At 36.9% G+C, this 25,571-nt stretch overlaps 2 long non-coding RNA genes across 2 annotated transcripts in view; both read left to right on the top strand.

The window, feature by feature from the left end:
* LOC137854795 (uncharacterized) overlaps nt 1-17,413 on the top strand; it is a 19,485-nt gene extending 2,072 nt beyond the window's left edge. Inside the window, exon 2 of the long non-coding RNA XR_011095398.1 lies at nt 14,868-17,413. This is a non-coding gene — a long non-coding RNA (uncharacterized lncRNA). The remainder of the gene's footprint in view (nt 1-14,867) is intronic.
* On the top strand, nt 7-13,301 carry LOC137854793 (uncharacterized). Its single transcript, XR_011095397.1, has 2 exons — nt 7-5,509; nt 6,596-13,301. It is a non-coding gene; the product is annotated as an uncharacterized lncRNA (long non-coding RNA).
* Nucleotides 17,414-25,571: the final 8,158 nt, after the last annotated feature.

Raw genomic sequence — 25,571 nt, 5'->3', positions numbered from 1 at the left:
AGCAGTGCAGCCCCACAAAGCAGGGGCCAGAGGGGCTACACAGCTGCAGGGTTCAGGCTCTGCCGTACCCACAGCCTTGTAGCTGCAGCTTCTGGAGGTGGAAAACATTTTCTCCTTCGAGCTGATGCCGGTGCCCGGACGTGTGAGCGCCCCAAGGGGCCGCGGGGCTGCTGTGGGACTGGGATGCCCCGGCAGGGGCCTAGCTGTTGCCAGGGCCTTTTGACTCCTGTCCCCTTCACAAGCTGTTAAATGGCGCCTCCTGCCTACCAGCGAAAGAAAATTGCCTTGAAAAGCTTTGCCACTCAAGTTCTTGACCATTACACCACTGGGGTTTTGCCCGTCACACCACAGAGGTTGCACCTGAGATGTCCTGGTGGGCAGTGTCCCCCCACCCTGACAGGGGACAGCGAGTTGGCCAAGGTGCTGTAGGGCAGAGGCCAAAGCTTTGCTTGGTGCCCCAGCACAGGTCAATGTGTTTCCCTGCCGCCCCATCAGCCCCTGAGACACCCACAGGTGTCTGAAGTGATGGGCCTGGGGTACTTGTGCTGGGCAAGCATGGTCCAAGTGACCCACCTCCCTGGCTCAAGGTCACAACAGGCCAGAAAGGATGTGACCAGTCTCACCTAACTTTAGACATCTACAGTGTAGGCATGCACAGGCCTACATCCACTCTATGGTGCCTCCATGCCATGGGTGGGGAAGGGCAGGTATGGCCACAGTCCAGCATAACTCACTCTTGAGCACACACCTGAACAGACCAGAGAAATTGCCTACCATAAGTTCTTGTTTTCATTGCTAAAGATTTCAGGAAAAGAAAAATGTTTCGCAGAGGTCCAAAGTCTAACAGCAAGGTGAGCTGACCCTATTTGCAGATGCAAGGTATAGCAGATGCTGTCTGGTAGGACCTGGCCTCCTCTTGGATTATTAGTGCCTTCCTCTTCTTCCTGCCTGCATACCACAGAAAATCTGAGGAACACCTAACTATTCAGACACCCAAGTCACTGTCCTTGGTTAACACCTAGCAAATTTTGAGCCACTGCACCGTTTGCTGCTTGTGGTGCAATAGAGAAGTCTTAACTTTGAGGCAATACAGCATTTTGCATAGATGTTGATTGCAGAAGAAGAAAGGGAAGCAGACAAGATCTTTCTTGAATGAAGAAATAGTGTCTGTATAATTGATTAAATATTTTTCTTTTGTTTTCTCTAGTGTTAGTTATCATAAATTGCCATGACCTCACAATGCTGATGACATTCATGCCTGCATGAGTTCTGCTGCATACAGGTTCAGGGCTGCATAAATTAAATGAGTTTCATAGAACCATAGAATATCCCGAGTTGGAAGGGACCCATAAGGATCATCAAGTCCAACTCCTGGCACTGCACAGGTCTGCCCAAAAGTTTAGACCATGTGACTAAGTGCACAGTTCAATCACTTTTTAAATTCAGACAGGCTCGGTGCAGTGACTTTTAAGGATTAAGTTTAAGGATTTTTGGAGGATAATGGTATAGCCAGGCTTCTATAGAATACATGCTGAAGACAAGTTATTATTAGTAGTATTTTTTTTTTTTAATTTGTGTAAGGGAATGTGTTTTCACATGTAAGTACATTGGCTCCATTTTTTTCCCCACTATATATCACAGTAACTCTTGGACAAAACTCAGGGGAAATAGGGAAGGCAGTATTAAGCCTCTCAGAGTTAACTCTGCAAATTCCCAATTTTCACACTTTCAAAAGTGTTTTTTTTTTTGTTTCTTTGTTTGTTTTTTAAATGTCTAATGCACCCAGTTATTATTTAGTTATTATTAGTTAAGCATTATATGTTATTATTTAGTTATTATTATAGTTAAGCATTATATGAAGCGTAAATATTACGAATATAATAGGGACTAGAATAGGTGATTTTAAACATAAGGAATAAATTGCTCACACAGACTTCATTGCATCATTTCTTACATATATGGCAATACATTCAAGTGGATATAGAAAGCTATTCCAGCAATATTGAAAAGGACACATTTTAGTCCTCACATCTAAATGTACTCCCCCTGAGCTTTCTACCCATAATATATAAAGTGCACCACCTGGACATTTTAGCCCTGAAGAAGATGACAGTACTTCAGTCTTTTCAAAACAGCTCTGAACTATGTCAAGAAACAGTTCTGGTTCTGCTCAGTTACGTTATTCAGTCCTGTGGATGATATCTATCTGGTCTACGAATGCTTATGAAATCAAAAAGTGCAGCATGTACCATAATTGCAGGCATTTGGATCAGCACATGCAATAAGTGTTCTCAGAATATCTCCAAGACTCACACTCTGCAAAGCACTGCCTCTCTCTTGTAAACACAACTAACTCAAGGAAGAATGTATAAACTCTCCTTTCACTCAGCTTTGCCCTTTTTCTCTCTTTAGTAGAGGAAGAATCTCCGCTTAATGCAGTTATATCTTTGGTGACTATACATCTGCAGCCTTTCAAGAGACAGTTGTTCCCTCTCAGGCTCTTCTTTCAGGTTCTAATAATAATAATAATAATAATAATAATAATAATAATAATAATAATAATAATAATAATAATAATAATAATAATAAATAAACAAACAAGCAAACAAAACACCACAGACCATGAACCAAATCTTATCTAAAATGATTATCTTTCCTATGAAGGTGGAAAAAGGTATTTACCTGATTCCCAGCAATGATATTTCTCTAATCTCTCTCTCATGCTAGGAACATCACATTTCTGCAATAATGCTATCCCTAAGCCACTGCAACACATGCTGAGCAATTATCAGAACATATTTCTGGATTTTCCAGAGGCTTTCAGAATTACCCAGGTGTGCAGTCAGCTTGTATAAAAGCATATCCACTGTAGATAACATTCATCTCTTATATAACTACTATTTTTTTTTTTTTTGGTCTTTCTTTATTTTCATTTAGAAAAGTCATACACTGAAAAAGAGACGGGCTGCAGGCATACTGTGACTGCTTAGAGCTTTTAATGCATTTGCCATTCACATGAGCAAAATTGAAAAGGGGAAGATTTTTTGAGTTTTCATTAAAATATAATTATCCTGTTTCTTTTTGTTTATAAGGCATTTTGTTAAAAAAAAAAAAAAAGTTGTTAAAAAGAAATTTAAAGTTATTTTATAAGCAGGCATAATATACCATTTATATACAACAGGGAATGCAAAATTTTCTCGAAGCTATTCACATTTTTTTTTTTAATGATGCCTTTTTTTTTAAGAAAAAAAAAAAAGAAAAAAAAAAGTAAGTAGAGAAATTGCTGCTGTGCTTGATAATTTCTCTATTTAAATAGCACCAAATAGATTTTGAACTTCAAAAGTCTTTTACATGAGATGGAGAATGGAAGGGTGAGTGGAAACCATTACCAGGACTACTGCTTGCTGGAATCAATTTTCTGCAAGACTGGTTTCACAGTGCCACATCACATCAGATAACATTTTGATAATTGTATCTTTTCAACATTAAGAAAGAAAAGGATTTTGCTATTTCTAAGTATAATTTACAAAAATATAACAGAATTCAGCATGAGTATTGCTGAAAACCGTAAAACCACAAGAACCAAGAATGTGTTCATAAGCGAATTTCAATGTGACAGCCTCTGCTATGCCAGTTTCCTCACAGCTATTCATATGCTTATTGGTCAGGTAAGAGTTAATTGGATTCTGCAAAAAATCAGAAGTAGCCACTGAAAAGAAAAGCTTATTAAAGCCTTATAGAGAAAATACTGGTAAAATACCAAGTCATCACAACAGGCTTATCATGCTTTATCAGAGTGGCTGAAGAAATATTTTCTATTTTGCTTTATAAAAAACAAACAAACAAACAAACAAACAAAAACTTTGAAAACAACAGCAACAAAGCTTAGGCTGAAACTGAAGGATGTGTACAGAAAGAAATTTTTCAGCAAAGGGATTGTTTTTCACATTGAGTATGCAGCATTACAACACATAAGGAAATCTTTTCTGAAAGTCAGAACATCTGTAGCTACAATTACAATGCCTATAGTGCATTACAATGCCCAAGTTTAATTGGGAAACTCACTGTAGAAGACATTTAGAATCATAACAGGCTTCTTCAATCAGTGATGTCTGTTCCAGTCCTCTTCATCAAAGGCAACGTGGGCATCTCCATGGCTGACAGCAGCAGGACCAGGTTTGTAGGCAGTAAACCACAAGATTTGCCATATTGTACCAGAGGGCTCTGGTCTGAGCAAACATTGCTGGGGCTGAGGAGTCAAAGGCAGGGATGCTGCCCTGAGAGACACCAGTTCTGTGGTTGCAGCAGTGGTCGGTGGGGGAATTTTAGCTCGTTTAACAGCTCCATCTCTGTAAGTGCTTGTGTGGGTGATTCAAGAGCATCACAGTCTGCTCAGACTCAGTGTTCCTCACCAACTCTCTCTCACTGCCAAAAGTGGAAGATGGGAGAGGGACCACACATAGCCACAGCTCCTGCATGTTAACAATTAAAATCTGCCTGAAAAAAAATTAACAATGAAAACTCTTAGCTATGTCATATTCATTCCCTCACACATGAATTACGAGGTGAGCCCTTACTTATGCACATATTTTTGATATCACACTTCCCACACTGTAACATAGTCTCATTTTTGTATTTATTCAATGTAGGCTGGCTGGCAGAAAATGATACACTTTAGGTTTTCATGAATATGTTATGTGCACATAAATTTGGTGTGGTGGGTGGAAGAGAGACCATGGGTCAGGCACATGAATAACTGAGAAACAGAAATAAGTAATGGCCATAATATCATTTTTTGTCTTCTAACAGCTGAAGACAGAGTTGACTGGATCACCTGCTCTCCGTAGCTGCTCATATATGTAGATGCTGCAAAAAGAATTTGAATTAAGAGCTATGGGTGGCCTTTAGGTCATGGGCAGTAGCTGCTTAGATTTCCCTGCATCTATTTCCAAAGTAAAAAAATGCCTACACTTGATGACCATCAAACATGTGGGGCAATAAAATAAAATAAAATAAAATAAAATAAAATAAAATAAAATAAAATAAAATAAAATAAAATAAAATATTACAGAATGGGAAACAGCAGCAAGAAGAAAATCGTACAATTAGAGACCAAACCAGAGGTTCCCAGTGCTGTGTAGCAGGCCCATGTCAACATAGTTCAGGGTGGTACAACATAATGGTGTGTGCACAGGCTCCCTAATATGGCTAATACATGGGCTTGTAGGCTCTCCTTAGTTCATAAAACAACTTCCCTGTCACGGATCCTCCACATTCTTGTAGGTCTAGTGGCAAGGCAATTGTATTCCTCCTGTCTTGCCTTGATTCAAAGATGCTTTTGGGAAGAGATCCTGTCTGTGCAGCAGGAGTGTTTGCCCTGTGTCTTTCTTCTGCTTGGTTTCCTCCAGCCCTCCTGAAGGCACTGTTTCCAGGATGGTGTTCTTAAAACAGTGCTGCTGACAAAACAAACCCAAAGCCAGCTCTGCTCTGTGCAGCATCAGCTATGCAGGTGAGTGATATCAAGAAGCCCGGGAAGCTATTTACAAGGAAGAGACAAGAATTGTTGTACATGCAGTGGGGTGGCATTTGTCAGGCTCAGTGTAGCCAGCTATAGTCTGAAGGATTGCAGCAGAGAAAGTTTCCCTATGTTCCCTCCCTTGTGCTGAGCACAAGCTCAGCAGCTGGAGGTAGGTAGTTCCAGGGTTCATGGTGATTCATTTAGCAAGTAGATATAAAAATGGGTCAGATTCTTCACATTGTAAATATACTTTATCTCTGTTAACAATAAAGGATATCCCCAATGAGTAGCTCAGATGTTAGTTCCTACACTGTAAGCAGAAAATTAGAACAAAATGAGTTCCACCTAGACCTAGACTACAAATTAGGAAATGAGATGCGCTCTTTTTTTTTTTTTTTTTTTTTTTTTTTTTTTGAGGGGGGGTGTTGTTTGTTGGTTATTGTTTTCTTTTTTAAACAAAGCTCCATCAATAACTTTTCTATTATTTATTTTTCAAAAGTACAGACATTAAAAACGCAGATTGCACACACTATGGAGAACTGATGTTTTCACAAAAAATAAGGATTTAGTCTTTGACATGGATGAGCCATTTTGGAGAATCTCTGGATCATGAGAAAGTTTCACGAAATGGAAGGAAAAAAAAAAAGAAAAAAGGAATAAAAATATCAAAGAAAAGTAAACAATCGCATCCAACCACAACTAGGAAACATTCAGATGCCCTTCTAAGCCCAACATAGGGTTAGTTTAGGTTAGTTCACCAACTATTATTTATTGGTAGGGTTTCTTGACTCCCATAGTAACACAACCTTGCTCCAGCTAAACATTTGTTGTACAGTTTCTCAGTATGATTCTTCCCATGACAGTTGTGGCACAAGTTCAGCAGCAATCACCAGATGGCACTGTTACAGCTTCTTTATGAATAATTTTAATGGTCTTTCACAAGGAGCTGTTGCAAGTAGCAGAAAGATCAATTTCAGGCTTAGTATATTAATCATAGTTAGCATATAGGCTTTGGTTCTCTTGAATTCATTTTTTTTATTATTATTTTTATTTTTTTATTTTATTTTTTTCCCCTAGGAGCCCTGCACTGATGTTTGGGTTGAAATTCTTGACAGCAAAGTTTTGTGGCAGTGCTGTTTGTGACAAGTTCCTGTCAAGACTGATTTATATGGCAAAATCAAGCAAGCAACATTAAAAATAAACTCTAATGTGCCTTGCTAATTTCTTCTATGTAAAAAAATGATGTATTACAGTCTGAAATCTGCTGTGGCTCTCAACAAAGCCACATTATTATGGTGCTCTCTTGTCAATAGATTTATGAAGTTTTGCAGATTTGGAAACAACTATTTCCAAGCTATATATATGAAAACAAAACAAAACAAAAACCCTTCTCTTTAAGTGGATAAAGATCGGAGAACTGTCAGAAGGTTACAAAGCTTCATGAAAGATAGCTCAAATTTCAGAAGCTTATGACTACAAATTTAATGTGAGCATCGTTTGTTGGGAAATATTAGGTATTTTCTCCTTCAAGCTCTAGGTTGGCATGTTGAAAAAAACCATCATGTACCATCTTAATCAGAACAAGGATAACAAAGGAAGTGATTTTTAACACTGAAATTGTTTTAAACTAAAGTTTCCTTTAAATTTTCTAAAGTTCATAGTGTTTGAATCTCTTTCTATATTTTCAAAGATAAATCATGAAAGAAATGAACTGTTTATCTGGAGGTGAAAATAATTGTGCTGCATTTTCAACCATTGCAGTTGTATACATTATGCTGTTTATTTATATCAAGTCAGCCATGTAACTCTCAGGTACAGTATCCAGATGCTCCCATCTGCATTTCTAAACTTCTGTGCCAGTTCTTGTGTCACCTGCTGAAAGAAAATGATCTGACTGTCTGCAGATTGAGCAGCCACTTCTTTGAAGCAGTTACCAGTGCAGCTTCTGACTCCAGGTCTCTGCCAGCATGCGTTCAACCAGCCTGCAGACATCAGTAGCTGGCTTTCCCCCACTCTGAGGCTTCACGTTAAATTGCTGTTGAGACTCCATGACATAAATTAAGAACAGAAAAACCAGTTTTAAGCTTACGGCTCTGAAGAAATCACCAAACGAGTTCTATTTTGGCAGCCTGCTGCTCACAACTCAGAAAATACGACAGCAAAGCAAATCACATGTCCAGTGTGTGTTTTATAACCCGCCTCAGACTAAGCCATCTTGTAGGCACATGCTTGACTATTTTTAGTGGCTGTGCTCCCGCATATATGGCAAAGTCCTTTAGCATTGGCTACTCACTAGGGGCTACTTGAAAAGTAGCAAGAGATGTCAGTTGCTGGAATTTTCACTGAAAATAATAATACCTGGATTTCAGATTTGCTGTACAGATTTGCCAAAGTGCAAATGAAGTCAGCTCTGGCAATGTGATGATTCACTGATTGCTGCCTTCAGCCATGAAAGCTCAGGATCTGACTGTGTTTTATTTTCATCACCATTACAGCATTATTTTAAAGATACACCATTGCTCGTGGGAACGTCGGTTTTCTAGGGTGTGCATCTGGGAATCAAACATTTCTTCCCCAGCTCCAAGCAGGCACTGTGGCAAATCCAGAGGACCTATAACTGACACGTCCCATTAGTCATAGAAACATCCCACTAAAATTAGCGGCAGCTTTTCATCTTTATGGGCCTCATGCCTCGGTCCATATGTAGAACATACAAAATGGATTTTTCTTTTCTTGGCATGTAACCCCGTCTTTCCGGTACTTTGGTTCCAGACCTTCATGAGCAATGCAGGTGGCTTTTGTTGCTCCACAGCTCATATTCTTGACAGTTACTGCATCTACACAATACTTCTGGATACAGCCAGGCTGAAACATTCTCACAAACAGTTACTTAAGATTATCAGCATTAGCACATAAATATAATAATAATTAATAATACTTTGGCTTCTTGAAGATCCCCTGTGCTGCTCTGTTGGCTCTGTTTCAAGAGCACCTAAAAAGATGACAGCAAGGGCTCCCCCATCCGTGTCTTGTTTTTTAAACTATAGATGGTTTGTTTCTTAGGTGTGCAACAAAAGTGCAGCCAAAAGCTACTGCGATTTTCACTTTCAGAGCCCAAGGTTTTCATGACCACCTCACATTTGGGACTGTATCTGTTTATTCATTTGTTGAGTCCCAGCTGGAGACAGTTCAGACATGATTTTTGGAGGTGTTGGCCACTTAACAGCTTCCATGTGAGCCAAAGAGAACTGTGACTGTGCAGCACTGTTCTTAATGTAGCTTCTGGTTTTTGAAATGAGCATGCTCTACAAGAGGCCATTTCTACAGTGTTTACCTCATCTTTATTCTGAGTCTAAATTTATAACAAACAATGACCTGAATTATTTCTGCATCATTCACTGCCTTTGTGAAATTAATAAAGAACACAAAGAGATACTTTACTTCATTAATACATATCAAAAAGAAAATCCAAGGCTTCTCAACCCTGCAATTCTTGATTTTCTTGTTTGCTGCCTCAACATACAGGTCAAATACAGAGTAAGACTCTCCTTTTCCTGTGGAATGGTTACTCTGAAGCAGGGATCAGGCTGTGGTGAGAACTCTGCATTGCCATTTCTTTACCTGGCTTATAAACTCAGGGTTTTATTTTCCAGTGCAATCAATATTCAAATTTTCCAAAGCACTTTATCTACTCAGAAGAGACAGCAATGTGCCAAATTTCCCTAGTTGAAGTCCCAAAGCCACATTTTTCAGTTTCAAAAGGAAACAAATAAATAAATAAAATAGAACTGCCCAGATAAAACTCAAAACAGTTCTTGGAGCTAATTAATAACACAGGTATCACTTTTTTAATTTTTTTTTTTAACCATACCATGCAATGGAGTGCAATAAGAACAATGGTTATACCAACTGAGAAATAGAAAAGGTGATTCATTTTAGTTTGGAAAGAAACAGCAGTGTGTCTTGGTGTTGCTAATAAAAGCTTTTAGGGTTTTGCTCCCTGCAGGCTTCATGGCAGTAATCAGCAGTGCTTCTGTTAGCTCATTATCAGCATTGCTGGCAGCAGAGGAGGGAGAATTGGTTGCACATTCTGATTATTATTGTCATTGTAACACTTTATATTAAGTCTCCTTCAACAAAGGATTTACAAGCCGCATTAGAGACAGTACATCAATAGAAGCTGTTACAGAATCACACTGTAACTATACAGACTGATTAGTCTTTTATTGACAGCCTATGAAAAATTTACTAACCACCCACTAACTGTTTGTAAATGGAGCCGAAGTATTCAGACTCATATGTTTGAAGAACACGAGGAACCGTTTGGAGGATATGCTCCAGTTTCTCACTGAACACAGGTCACAATGTCTTGCCAGAAGAGTCCTGTGGTGAGCCAGCCATTTCTGGATGAACTAGTGCATCTTTCCTAGAACGTCATCCATTCTGGACCCGAAGTTTTCAAGAATCCTTAACAACTCAGTATGTAGATTTGTAAAAAACAGAACTCATGCAATTCCAGATTTCAGTTATTAAATAGCCTACAACAGTAAAGATCCTTCCATTACTGCAACCTTCACCCTTCTCTCTTACTCTTCCTTTCACTTGATCTATGTTCTATATAAAGTAAAAAATCATTACCCAACATTTAGGTTTTGGTAGGATCTGAGCTCAGTCCAAACCAGAATTCAGTCATGCTGAAGGTAACACATCCTTTCAAAGATTACACAGGCAACATGAAACAGATGGATAAAAACCTTGGAGGCTGGTCACAGAGAAGAAAGTAAAGGAGTAATGGGATATATACAGCTCTGAGCCACTCACATGCCACACTGAGATGTTTCCCCATCACTGCACCTGCAGAGGTACCTCCTTTAGGAAAGCCCTATGAAGAATGTCTGAAAAACTAAAAGAATCACTGTACATTAATTGTGTAGCAGATAATAAGTGCAAGCTCTACCCACATCACCAGTATTCCTCTATTCATGAGCCATGGATCATAACCTGCACTTATGAGGCTGCTCTGCCTTCCCTACTCCCTCCTATGATTCTCTGTAGCAAGCTGTTCTTTTTTTGTTTGTTTGTTTGTTTTTCCAAAGCACAGAGGCCTGGCATGGAAACCCCAAGGTGCTCTTCAAGTTGTGTCCTAAAATAAATTGGATCTCCTCTTGTTTTTCTTGAATAAGTGCAACGCATTCTAAGTATTTCTTTGCCAAGGTATTTAGAAACGGTAAAGCTGGGAGATGAAGAGTGCTGGAAGACTGGGCTTGAGGCAGTGCACTTACTGCAGTGGTATTCTCCCACCAGCTGTTTCTGTTTCCCTGTAATTTGTTCAGGATTTGCATCAGGACCTCTGAGTTCACCTTCTGCAAAATATTTGTTAATTTTTTTTCTCTCTTTCTCTGAGACAAGTGCTCCCCCCTCCACCCTGACCCAACCTCTTTTTAAGTAGAATAGTTTGCCAGTGGATTGGAAACAAATTAGTACCATGTTGGCAGGGCTGGGCTGCTTGATTCCCAGACACGTTTCTTGTATTTGTTATTTTTTTTTCATTGTGAAAATAACAGAGATGGAATGACATGTATTCAAGGAGCTCCTTTGACAGAGGCAGATCTAAAAAGAATGTATTCATCCTCCACAGTTGTAAATGTGGTGTGTTCCCACTGGCTACAGTATACTCCGAACATCATAAGGATGGTGAATCTTTGGAGGACTCACAATTTAAGTTCCAGTGACTGTCTGTCTTCTTAAAATCTTCTTAATTGATGGATCTGCTTACAGACTTCCATTTACATACATCTGCCTAATTCCTTCTTTCTTACAAATCTTAGCCTATTTGCCATGGTCATGAGATTTAATTTTTGCTATGTTCTTTGGACATCAAGACATTTTCCTGATATAGGGAAGCTGAGGTATAAAAATCAATGCAATTCACACATGAAGCCTGGGTTGAAATAAGAAAGAGACAGTTAATTTTCACCCATTTTTATAAAAACAAAGTTCAGAATTTTCACTTCAACACATTTTGAGGTTAAGCTAACTAAATCTAATGTAAAACTGAAATGAAGAAAAAAAATCTAGGGTAAATGAAGTATTTTAAGTCAAGCAGAGTGTTTAATTTGATCAGAACTGAAAAACCTTTTCTTTCATTTTCATTTTGGCAAAAACAACAAAGAGGTCATTTTGGGTTGACCTGAAATAATTTTTTTCTTAGTTCAGCCAAAGAGTGGAAAGATTAGTTATTTAGACAGCACTACTCCTAAATTCAACTACCATGCCATTTCCAGCAGGCTATCCTTCCTGCCTTAAATGAGCTTTTCATCCTTATATATACGTTTATAACAACTGATGAGAGAAATATTGAGTAATCACATAGGTCCCAGTCAAAGTTTCAAAATTCCTTTAACTGTTTGACCTTCCTTTCTTGGAAGTGAATCCTATGTATGTGTAATTTATTCATAATTCCAGTTCATGAGACCTTTTTGTTGTTGATTGTGGCCATTTGTTGGTGTTGTTTTAAAAATAAAAGCTTTCCATATTAATTTGTTCCATCTCTTGCTTCATGGGACATAATTTACAGTGATGTGCCTGGCCCTAAATGAATGCAGGTTAGCTTACAGTAGGAAGGACTGTTGGAAAAAATACAATGAATTGTCCCCAGAATAAACAAACAACTTTTCAATTTGGGTTCTGCCAATGGCTCTTTGATAATGAATATAAAGGAGCAGGATGTTTGCTGACCATGCTACAGATGTCTAATGTTTCAGTCATGTTGAATGAATCACTTTGGTTCTGTTGGCTCACAGAGAAGTAAATAGTCTTTTTCTGATTCATCTTCTAAAACGATACTACTTTGGAGAAGCTATTTGTGAAACTGAGTGCATGGAGCAGTCTGTTTGTTCTTTTTAATTCCTTCCCCGTTTTTCTACTTATAACACCTTTTCTGACATAAGCATGTGCAACATAAACTTTGTGTCATGTGTTATAGGGTAGAAAATCTAAAATGCTAAACACACTAGTGCACTTTGGGTAACACCTACAATCATAATGAAGTGTTTCCTGGCACACTGCATTCTGCACCTTAAATCACTTTTATATTGAGCTCCAAAAGTTTAAGTTTTTTTCTGAGTTACACGTTAGTGCCTGAGGAAAGGGAGCTGGGCCATGGTAGACAACCAGGGCAGTAGGTGGAGGTGGCTACCAACATCAGCATCACCAGTTTGTGGTGTTGGGCTGAACTGTGTCCAGAGGTGCTACCCAACATCGGGACAGGAGTGCAAGACCAGAAGAGTGATGTTCTGCCAAGCAAAGCTGTAGGGAGGGCAGCCTCTTGGCCAGAGCCAAAGACAGATGAGGAGCAGCTGATGGCAGAAATGTCTTTTACCAAAATACCAGGTTCCAGAATAAATTTGTTTGGAACTTAGCATTAAAACCCCATTTCAGTGCTGTATTTAAGTGTGTGCCCATCTCTGAGAATATGAGGCACTACTTTAAGGTCAGTGGGATTTCTCACATTCTTAAAATGGGTATGTACTTCAGAAGCTAATTTGGAGCATTTTCAAAGATTTTTAGGAACAGAGAATGCTTAGAGAGAACTAATACAGTAGAAGAAAATAAAATGGCAAAAAGAAAAAAAAAAAGAAAGAAAAAAGAAAAGAAATTAAGAAAATAAAAACATCAAATGTCAGAAAAAAATCACATAAATTCTGAAAATTGACCAGACACCAATAATTCTGACAAAAGCCTAGGCACATTAACACACATTAGATATAACACGAATTTGAAATGCACTGGAAACATTAAAAGTGTCTAAACTGTATTAAAAACACCTAACTTGAGAAGATAATACACTTTTTCCTTGATTACATTGGAATTAAAAGTGACAGATTTATATTTTATTTGGCAATGATGATTTTTATTTTCAAACTTTTCAGATTTTCTGATTGCTAAACATTTACCAGAACTGCCTGACCTTCTGATAGCCCTGACCAAGCCATATCTCCTATTCAAATTAGACTGTGTGCAATCTTGTCTTTGACAATTACCAACATACAAGAAAGTTGTTGGCCTTAAGAGAAAGATAAAAAGACCTAAATTTCCATTGCAAATCAGTATGATATGGACAGACATTATTAGATTATTATTAGATAATGTCTATCCATATAGACATATGTTGTCAAGGTTGCTTTCCATATGATGGTGCAGTTTTCAACTATTAATTGTATCTGTCGTTTTATTAGCATTAAACTATTATTGTTACTATTGATTTAATACTGTGAATAAAATCCGTTAGTAATATTCATTTTTGCTGCTTTTAATAACTCAGAAATGCTAAAAAAGGTTGTTCCACCAATGCAATTCCAACAACTTGTGTCTACCTCCACAACCTCATGTAACTGTCTTAAAACTAATGGACTTTAGTATCAAGATTGATTTACCAAGCTGCAGCAGACTAGTAAAAGTGATAAAGTAAAAGAGATAAAACAGGTTTACAGCCCACTGTGCTAAGAACACAGAATATTTAGAGATTTCACAATAAAAAAAAAAAAAAAGGATTTCACAATAATCTAGGTGAAGAAAGGAAACAGCCATGAAAGAGAAAAAAAATGTGTACTGTTGGATACATAGGAAATACTTATTATTTAATGCTATGAAATTAAAAGAAAAAACAGCTAGTCAAGAAGGAAAGTTATATGAGTTTATTAAAATAGGTTTTAAAGTTTGTGAATTAAGGAGCTATATACACAAACATGTAATTCTTTATTTTGATTTCAGCAACTTCCATTAATTTCTCATAGAAATGGGTCCAAGTCACTGCGTAAGCTGCACTGAGGTGAACCAAGATGTGGATTTCTGAAAGATCACCCACTGCACCCACGGACTGCCTCAGCTAACACAGGCAATTTACAAAACCCCTGGGCTGGATATTTGTATGTGCCAGCTGAAATGAATGAAAATCCAGCTCTACAACTGACAAAAACAGTTCTACAGGATTTGAAATAATTAGAATAGATCAATTTATATTTATTGCAGATGCTCAATTTTAGGGTAAACAAAGCCTTAGGATTTAGATCCAAAAAAAAGCTCTCTCACTGAGAAAAAGATTCTATAGACTTATTTATGGAACACTTTCCCAAATAACATTTTTCATTGTGTAAACTTCTTTGGAACATTTAACTAGATAAGTCAGAATAAGGGGAGACTATCCTATGGAGAAAAATCTAGCACAGGACAGAAGATACTCTGGGTAGTGTATTGGTTTTGTAATACCTGTATCTTGCTGTGACTGTGAGTGAACCACTGAATATATTCTTCATTTTCCTGATTTAAAAATTTATTTTCTACTTTTAAGGACTGTTCCAAAGTGATCCTCCATCATTCTGCATATCTTCTGATTTATACTCATCTTAAACTGGCACAAGGTCAGACAGCTTGGCACAGATAACTAAATATTATTTATATGTTTATTTTAACTAAATATTATTTAGGTGCTTATTTCCACTGTGGCTTCAGTTCCTTCTCTGAAATGGTTTGGATTTTTTTCCCTGAAAAAATGATATTTTCTCACCTTATTTATTTTATTTTTTTTATGTTAACTCCAGTGAGGATACATATTCCTTCTCAAAACTTTCACAAAAACTCCATCTGAAGAAAGCTATAAATGTTAGTTTATTTTTATTTTTATTTTTATTTATTTATTTATTTAATTTTTTATTAGCTTGACATGCTCTTCTTCAAGTTGCATCTCTCCAAAGAAAAGCTTAAGGCTATCCTAACAAACAAGCAGATCATGACCCTTTAAAACTCACCTCTGATCTTGGAACAGAGCTTCCCAGTTTCACATGAATGCAGCCTTCCCTCCCAATCTATTTTGGATTTTTTACAATCTCCATGTTATCCAGGAAGTCTCTGAAGCTCAGCTCCTACCAGAACAGTTTTATACCTTATACCTTTGACAGGAACTGCTGGCATTAGACTGCAGGAAGCTGACATGATTTAGGAGGGGATAAAACATGTACATGTTTGTTACTTGAATTTTACAGCTCTGCAGGGAATGAGAATCTTTTTTTTTTTTTTTTTTTTTTTTTTTTCCCCACAAAGGATTTAAAACCTTGGCTTTTTTCCGCACTTGAAAATTTCAAAAATTCTCTGCAAGGAAATTGCAAGATTTAATTAATTTGGGATCAATTGAAAGGTTTCAGTCTGACCAAAACAAAATACTTTTAATTTTAGTTTTTATTTATTTGTTTATTTATTTTTACATTACATTATGATATATTTAACAGCTGAAAATATTAGATGCTAATCCTAATGCTTTAAGGGAAGTCCTGAACACATGGCATAAATGTAACTGATACACTGATGTCTATCTGCGTTTATGGAAACCCTAAAAGAACAACTGTGGGAGGTGTGAAAAAAGCTATATATCCTGACCTGGGTACATGAGTGATATTTGATAATATTAATATTTAAAATAGTTTATTAAAGGTCATGAGAGAATAAAAAAAAAAATAGGAGAAAAGGGAATGATATTAGGAGAACCAGGTATTGAAAGAGACAAATTTTTCTGGTGCTACGAGCAAACTTTATTTATTAACAACATTATGTCTTTACATAGTTATAAGTGCTCTTATATTGTCATACCTATATTATTACCAAGACAAGAAGAATCAAACCTTCAGGAATAATGAAGCTCTGTTAAGGAGAAGTAGATATTCAAGAGATGAATTATTTGGAATCATCACAACCAGCACTGGTTTAATTTGTAGTCATACTTAAGTATTTGCATTGAGTGGTAGAACATTTTGGTATATATTTTTACCTATTCCATCAGAAGAGTTTTCACTCTGTCACATTGCTACCACTTCCAAGAGCATGAAGAATAGAAATATAATCAGGAACAGTCAACATTATCAGAGTTAAGCCCAGCTATGTTTGATGAAGACATAAGCATCTGTGCACATAAGGGTGTAACACACTGTGACTTCTGTAAAATTGTTGACATCATCTCCCACACCATCTTTTGTAAGCTGAGGAAATCTGGGCTGGACAAACTGTCTGCAAGACGGATTGAAAATTGGCTGGAGCACTTCATTTTAACTAGTGGTGCAACAACAGATTGGCAGGCAGCAACAAGTAGAGCTTCCTAGGAGTTGATACTAGGACTGACATTGTTCAGTATCTTAATTGATGACCTCAACAATGATACATAATACACTCTTGACAAATGTGTACAATATTTAATTGAACAGAGAAGCCAGGGGTTGATACACTGAACAGGAGAGTTCCAAACCAGAGGGACCCGAAGAAACTTGAGGACTATGTTAACAGAAGTCTCATGAAGGTCATCAAGGAGAAATGCAAAGATTTGCACCTGGAGCAGAGTAAACACAATCAAGTAATCAACAGGCTGAGCAGCAACCTTGTTGAAAGGACTTTGGGTATCTAGGGAACACGAGGTGGACTAATAGCCAACTTGGTGCTTTTATCACAAGTGCAGAAAACGGCATCATGGGTTACACTAGGAGGAGTGTGTCCAGCGGAATGAAGGAAGATGCACCTGCATTCAGCAGTTGTGGAGACAACGTGGTGATTTAACAATATCCTACAAGTATTTGAAGGACATTTACAGTAACAATAAGTCCAAACTCTTCTCATTAGTAGCAGACAATTTAAGAAGGAGTAAGAGCAACTTGTTGCAGCTTGGGAAATTCACCCTGGACATTAAGAAAAAAATCCTCAATAGGAGAGTAGAACAACACTGGAAATCACATCTAGGTGGAAGATCTGTCTTTGGAAGGTTTCAAGATTTGCCTCAAGTTAACCTCAGCTACTCTGATCTACTGCTGTTAATAGTCATGCATTGATGAGGATATTGCAATAAACCTCCAGACATCACTTCCAGTTTCCTTGATTCTGTGATTTACTGTCCTTCCCCTTCCCCTTCCACTTCCCCTTCCACTTCCCTTTCCCCTTCCCCTCCTTTCTTCTTAGAAAAGTCAAAAGTTCAGATAATTTCCTTTCTGACTATGAAGCCACGTACACTCCTTAAAATAAGCAAGGGTCTTTGAAAGTGTAATTTGAAAATAATATGACTACACAGGAAGGTTAATAGCCAAGCTAATGTGACATTCAAAATCTTTGTTGTTCAGGACAACGCATAGCAGACAATAGATTTCACTTGATCACTATATTTTATATTTTTTATACAGCAATTGCAATAAAAACAATTTAAATCTCTTCTTTCCTTCCTTCCTTCCTTCCTTCCTTCCTTCCTTCCTTCCTTCCTTCCTTCCTTCCTTCCTTCCTTCCTTCCTTCCTTCCTTCCTTCCTTCCTTCCTTCCTTCCTTCCTTCCTATGTAGATTTAGTAAAATAAAGTATATCAAGTGTGGGATGCTATTTCGGAAGCAAGATCTTTACTCATCAGTTCTGTAAGCAAAAGAAGGGAAATCACCATGACTAATTGGGAATAAATTCAGCAAGCTGAATCATGCAAAAACTCTCAGGCTTGTGAGAGAAAGTAATGGAGTATATAGTCAGGCCAGTACATAATCTGGAATTTTGGTAGCAATATTCTAACTCATTACTGATTTATACAGAATTTGAGCCATCTACAAAAGACTCCACTGTTCTTTTCTCTGATTATGTTTAAAGTCTCAGTTTAAAAAAAAAAAAAAAAAAGAGTGATGACAATCCTGCTTAGATAATATCCTGTCATCTCAGTTTTGTTCACTTCTAGTGAAACTCCACTGCTTGGACAAATGAAAACAAGAAATTTATGCAGAAGTTAGCAACTTTGCAGAAAAACAACTTCACACAACCTTGCATGTCAGATTTAGGGAGCGGTTCAGTGTTGCTTTTTAAGATACATATAAGATAAAATTAATGTGTTGGGAAACGGTACCTACATAAAATTTCCCAAGTAGACAGATAATAAACAATACAGTGAAACAGGAACCACCAGAGAAGTTTGCTCAAACAAGGAATTGGAAGTTGTTAACACAGAGATTCTGAAAATGGGCAGTTCTGGCCTCTGGAGAGGCTTTTTTCATTCTGTGTGGCCCTTGGAATATTTTCATCCAAAAGGAGTTCCCTTGGATGAGGTCCTTGGAAAATATTTCTCTTTGATCTCTGGTGTATTACTCCTCTTTTGCAGCCAGCCAAAGTTTAAAACTAACTTGACTCCCCTTTGACTGATACAATTTCTACAGTTAGATACAGAATTAACATAGCAGGGATCAGAAAGACCTCAATAATTGCTGAAAATCATCAAAATGATGCTTGTGTTGGGCAGAGTTAAGATGAAAATTTTGGACATGCCTGGAAGAGTCTTCTCTCATCAGCATCAGATGCTTAGAAGGGCATGGGCTTGGAAGAGAATCATCAGTGCAGAATTCACAACTGCACAGAAGACTATGCAACTAGATCAATTCATACTACCTGAGAATCTGCACCCTGAAGACTGAAATCGTAATAGCCCTAAAAATAAGTTCTCACAAACTGGCTTACTCATCAGCACTGTTTCTTACTTTAGTGAAGCTGGAGATCTGCTACTAATACAGGCTTCACTGCCCTAAATCATTTATTTTGGCAGCTCGTAAAATATGGAAACTCTAACACTCAATATTCCCCACTCTCTCATGATTACTGTTCAGGGACAGACTCTTTATATCAAACCGAAACTTAAAGATTGTGGCATGTTATCAAAACCATAATGAAATCTTGTGCAAGCACAGTAATCAGAGAGGGCTATTTGTCAAGACATACTGTAGAGAAAAACAAAATCCCACAGTAGAAACAGGAGTGCTTGCTCTGCTGAGAGATACTGTGAAAATGAAATGAGGCTCTTTTTTCCTCCTCTTTAATCAAAACTCAGTATGAAAACAAAAACGTTACCAAATAACTTTTGCTGATAAAAAAAGTTGGCTGGAAAGGAGCAGTGCATAATTTATACTGAAACAACATTAAAAGGGGGATTGTTCACATGGATATTTCTGAGTGTGTGATCAGAAATTTTGGCCCTGGGGGGAGCTTATGTTACTGCCACTACTGGGTTGAGGCTGTATTTGACTCTCTCTGTGAGACAGTCAAAATCTGGGAAGTTGCATAGGGAATGAAGGTGTGGGCAGATCTGATATTACTTTGGAGGTCCCTGGTGAGTGCATGCCTGTGTTTTGACCCCACCTGCTGCTGGAGGTTACCAGTTCTATCCACAGAATATCTGCAGAGGTTTAAACTTGACTCATTGCTTAATGATGAGAGCACTAGAAGGGGAGTTACATGCTCTGGGATCTCCTTCTGGCTGTGCCATTGATTTGTGAGCCAGAGGCCTGCTCAGTAAATCAGGGATAACATTATTAAGTTACTTAAATGGACTGTTGGGATGTTAATTACCCAGCACATTTGTGGTCATATTGCCCTTCTGAAAATTAAGCTTTTCTGTCTAACATGATTCTTAACTCTGGGCACAAAGATTGAATGAACACGTCAACCTAAATGTCCCCATTCTCTGCTCTACAGGCTCTCATAGAAGCATAATTTCAAATATCATCCCACTTCCAAAAGAGGAGGGCAGTGTCAGGTCAGGATTAAGTATCTACCAGAGATCTGTAAGGAAGATCTTAAAATAAACAGTGCTATCTAGCGTTACTTGTTGTGCAGTTGTGTGAGCACTAAAGTACTAAATGTGCATATAAATACTGATGTGTAAAGGGCAGAAAGGGTGGGTGACGGGGGTATAAGAAGATGCTTTATTTCTGATCATAAGTACAATCTATTACCGAGGCAGAGCAATGCAAAGTAAGTATCTGTCAACAAGACAGCTGGAAATCTGTGTTTTTTTGTTTGTTTGGTTTTTGTTTTGTTTTGTTTTGTGTTTGTTTGTTTTGTTTTGTTTTGTTTTTTTCTTTCTGATAAATGTTGAGTGCAGTTGTGCTTGGCATATGCTTGTGCTGTAAAAAGAAGCCACATCCAGGAAATATCATTCTGATTTTTACACTTCTGCTAATTGCTGCTTCTGCTTCATCAGGGGTGGCACCCAGGCCACATCCTGAAATCTATTCAAAACTAGGGAGCAAATTAGTACCTAGAGCTGCCTAGGCTTGTAGGCACCTAAATTCATTAATTCATCTGGGCCAGATGAAAGAGTTATAAGTGTTTAATTTTAATTACAGGAGCAAAATTAAGAAGGAGCAAAAGAAAAAGGTAGAAAGACAAAATATCCTATATTTATGAGGGTCCACAAGCTTGCTGTCTGTAGGATAGCAGGCTGCTGTGTTACAGCATTCTTGAGTCAAAGCATTCTGTTATGGGAGCGTCATCTGAATACTGGCTATTGCCACAGCACAGTATCTTTTCCCAACTGAAAATATATTACTTTCCTTTGTAATGTGCTCCCAAAATATCTTTCTTAGATCTCTGTAATTTTCCATTTCATTTACTTGAAACCCTTTTTCTGTGACATGCCACAGCCACTTGACCTCCAAAGTTAAACAGATAGGATCATCTTCCTCGCTCGCTGTACTAAATCCATATCCTTTCCTTGAAAAATCTTTTATTTGTTCTGCTTTTCTGCATTATAAACTTTATAAAGAGCAATGCTTCTTTTTGATATTAGCTCCTGGTTCTCCCTTCCTGACAGCTGTACACACCTCCATTGCCATTTTCCATGTCTTCTTGTCTCCATCCATCACTCTGGATGCCTTAAAAAAGAGCTTAGTGTCCTCAGTTAAAACTCTGAACACAATTTACCCATGCTTTATACCAAATTAGAGAATTCAAAAATATTTTACTCATTTTTGAAAAGCATGTGATTTATACATGCAATATTTATAAAAGCTTTAAGACTCAGTTGTAACATTTTCCCCATACACTCCAGGGATGTGTCTATACAAGGTCTTTGAAGTAGGTTGCAAACTCACTCTGTCTGAGACCTGTACCAGCTCAAAGTCAAACAACTCTAGTTTCAATCTGCAGCTATGACTAATGCTGCTGATTTGGATCTGATTATTCTTCTGCTGTCTTGAACCACAAGCAGAGGTAACCCAGAAGGCTTGTTAGATCAAATGTAGGTACCTACATCATAAAAGCCAGCATCTGATCCAGTTGTCTAGGCTGTATTTATAATCAGTGTGGAGATATTTCTGTATCTAGAGTGGAGTTCAGTTCATACTGAAGTCGGTGCTAAAATAGCCTTATTTTTGCTTAATTAAGCTGCATGTGTCCCTATTTGTCTCCATTAACTATAAAAGTGTACAGTAACTTTGATGCAGACTTGTAAATTACTTGCCTTCAAATTAATACATAAATTCACGGTCTGGACTGAGTTCCAACATGAACCTGTCTTTAAGGACCCTTTATTTCTCTACTGAATGCTCAGGACACCTATGCAGACCTATGTTCACTTTCCAACGTTTGAGTTACATTTTCCTGAATCTGGATAAGAATACGTCTGGTATCAAATAGTTACACAGCAGGATCTTCATTTATAAATAATTTGTTCAGAGAAGTTATCTGATGGTGGTGTACTAGAATAACATATTTGGATTTTATTCAGCATGATAATTAGAGAATTTTAAATGTAAAATAGCATAGCTCTTGCTGCAGCTGCAACAGCAAAGTTGCAGTTTCCAACAGCCTTGGTGGTAGCTGTACAATTTCTACCAGAATGATGCACTATTCCTATCCTGTGGTCACTGGATATTATATCATCATTTTTAACAGTATCTGGTACATATGAAAATAACTTAATACTTAGATTAAATTTCCATACTGTTTAGTAACTCATCACAGATACTACTTTAAAAGATGTACAAATTTATCTCTGCAAATAATCAAATTACTTCCTTTGGGGTGCCCAATGAAATATTGCACATAAATCTGGAAGCATTATTTCCTTTAAAATTTTCCTTCACAGTGCTTTATTGATCTCTTTCTTGTCATTGCATCACTATGAAACATCTGTGTTTTTCCTTCAGCTTACCATCAGTTCCATTTAAAAAGTCTGTAAATTTTGTGCTCCTCTAAAATCTATAGATAATTGATTCCAGGAGTTTGTGTCCACAGCAAACTGTGTAGCTGCAGTTCCACTTCATTTAACAATATACAGTTCTTTGTTAGGTAGAGATCAAAGAATATAATTTTATTAAGTTTTATTTGCCAGATTGGAAAAGAATGGGCTTTCTTTATTTAAAATAAAGAAGGCAGGCCAAGCATTTTCCTTATAGAATATAGAGTGCAAAGAGAGGTAAAACAAGAACAAAAGCAATTCATAAGTATCTTGAAGTAGTTTTCTAATCAACAGCCTTAATGTATAATGCATTCAAAATATTTTTACCATTACTAAATAAAAGTGTTTTTACCAAACAACACTGAGGAATAAAAGGCCCTGGCAAATGTAAACAATCATTTGCTAGAGTTTGTAGCTGAGAGGAAAGAAAAAGAAATAATAATAATAATAATAATAATAATAATAATAATAATAATAATAATAATAATAATAGTTGCATAGAAAAGACAGGATATGTTTAATGCTATGCTATGTTCCCATTCTTAATGAATTTTAAGCATTTGAGCAAGTTTGTGTAAATCTTTGACTATCAGAACTACCAGCTAGCCTGTGTAAATGAAAGATCAGATCTTTTCTGTATAGCAAATGGTAGCATTTAAGAGTCACTCTACTATGTCTAAAGTACTGAAGTAGTGCAATAGCTAAGCATATGCCTAAAGCATATAACAGGATATCACTTTTTAGTTTGGTACTTGCATCTCTCATGCCTACAGGAGGGAGGTATCTTAGTGGTATTATTTTGTAAGGCTACTAACCACTCAAAAGCCTCCTCTTCTGGCTGAAACTTGCCCATTTTTTTAATCTTTTATTTATATAAATGAAGAAAAACACTTCCATGTTGTTCCTGAGTTTTAAGTTCTTCACTGAAAATGTTTGCAAGACAGTGACAGAATAATATCACTTCAAATAAAAATAAAATGGCAAGAGGGAGGTGAATAAGTAAGGCAATGAAAGATAAAGATGCTTCATATCAGCCTATAAGAGAGGTGAAGAAAAGATGAAATGGAAAAATCAAAACAGGATGTCTTGGAAAGTGGCTGCCAATACCAGCAATATTTTATTTTGGAATGGAGAAGTTCACATCTTTTCTTTGGTACTTTATTACTTCTGTTTTAGGTTTTGGGAGGCCTGCGTATTTGTTTCTTCTTGAAAGCTTGGTGAGGATAGAAAACAGAGTTCAGTTTTCCTTCACTGTAAATTAAGTGTTTTTGGAATGTGTAATCACATAAAAAAATTTGGCAGTGATGGGTACCATGTAACAGCTTAAATAGTTTTGGATACTTGACTCTGTTGATGGACAGAAGTTGTTTATTATTCTGTGTGACAAAACAGCATAGTTCCTGATTCTTATTTATTTTATTAGGTCACTTACGTAGCATTGGTTTCCTTAAAATGAGGCTCATGTTCCGAGTACATACAGTTAAAAATGAGACTAATTACTGTACAATGGGGCATTAAAATTAGAGCAGATTACAACTGCTTGCCTAAGAGTTTTAAAGCAAACAACAACAAACAACAAATAAATCCTGACAAAGTGGAAATACATGGAAAATATCCTGTTCTTATACAATTGTGTTGAAGATTCTAACTGATATGAAGTGTGCGCATATTTTGCAATTAACATTTACAGGTTTTACAATACTTTGCATTGAAATGACTTAAAACTATTTTCAAGACAGTTCCAAATTCAATATTTGAATGATTTCACAATTCTGTCTAAACATTTCAAATCTTTGCTGAGAGAAGAATTAATTTCAGTGATTTCTTTGAAATCTGAGAAATATCCTCATCTGGGATGAAAATAAATAAATAAATAAATAAAATAAAATCCAAGTAGTAGAATTTCCTGGCATTATTTTAATATATTTATAATAAATTCAGAAAACTCAAAAAACGTATCAAAAATAATACCAAAAATATATAAAATGTTATATGACAATACGCAAACAATATTAACTTTATGAGTAATATATATATATATTAAGATGAAAAGTATTCTATTTAAAGTATAGCAAAAAATAGTTTTTTTTCTCCTAACATTGCCCAAAAAAGACAGATTACGTTGTCTTTTGTTTAATTTCTTTTTCGGTTTATTTTTTTTGCTGACCAGGAAATCTGGTTTTGGCAGCACAAACAACTTCTCCCAAAGCAAACATTTTCTATATGCCTCACCTCTATTTTTCTCAATAAAAATGGTAGAAAAGTAAGATAATTACGTCAAAGCTGGAGATAATCACACTCTTTCAAATTTAGGTAAGTTAAAGTATTGATACTTAATGAAAGTAATTTAATATGACATGTTCCTATTATAACACTACTACAGTGTTTCCCAGGCTAATTTTTACCGTACCCATTTTTTTTACACAAGGTACTGAGAAACAGAGGATTCCTTCCTCTTCATTTTAGAAACTTAAGAGGATTCCTTCCTCCTCACTTTAGAAATTTAGCTCAGGGTGCTTACATTGTGTATGCTTTAGGATCTGTTTCCCTGAGTTTCCTCTATAGCCAAAGGAGATGGACAGGAATCATCTAAGGGAGGTTAAGCCCACAGAAGCACCATATAAAACAGAAGGTAGTTCTGGAAAGGAACAGAGAAGGGGGGCGGGGAAGAGGGGGAAGGAAAAAATAATAATAAAAAGAGAAAAAGTTATTATGTCTTGATATAAAATTTTGGTGCACATACAGCTTGAAAGTGGCAAGCAGTTCTATTTACAAGTGTCCCTCAGAGAAGCTGAAATGGAAACATCTGATCCCATTCTCTCATTTTTATCAAGAGTGGATGCCATCAAATGAGATGGCAGTTTACAGAGAACCATAAAGATTATTCCAAGGCTGCTTTCAGACTTGGAACTCTAGACAGTGTGGATGTTTGATATGACCCATGATGACCATTCCTATGCTCCTTGTTTTCTTCTTCTGAATGAGTCTCTGAGCAAATACTGAGGGACACAGGAAGACTGAACTTCTGACAGTCATGCCAGTAACAT

The sequence above is a fragment of the Anas acuta genome, chromosome 3 (genome assembly GCF_963932015.1).
Source record: "Anas acuta chromosome 3, bAnaAcu1.1, whole genome shotgun sequence".
NCBI classification, from domain to species: domain Eukaryota; kingdom Metazoa; phylum Chordata; class Aves; order Anseriformes; family Anatidae; genus Anas; species Anas acuta.
This window is presented reverse-complemented; position numbering and strand designations above follow the sequence as displayed.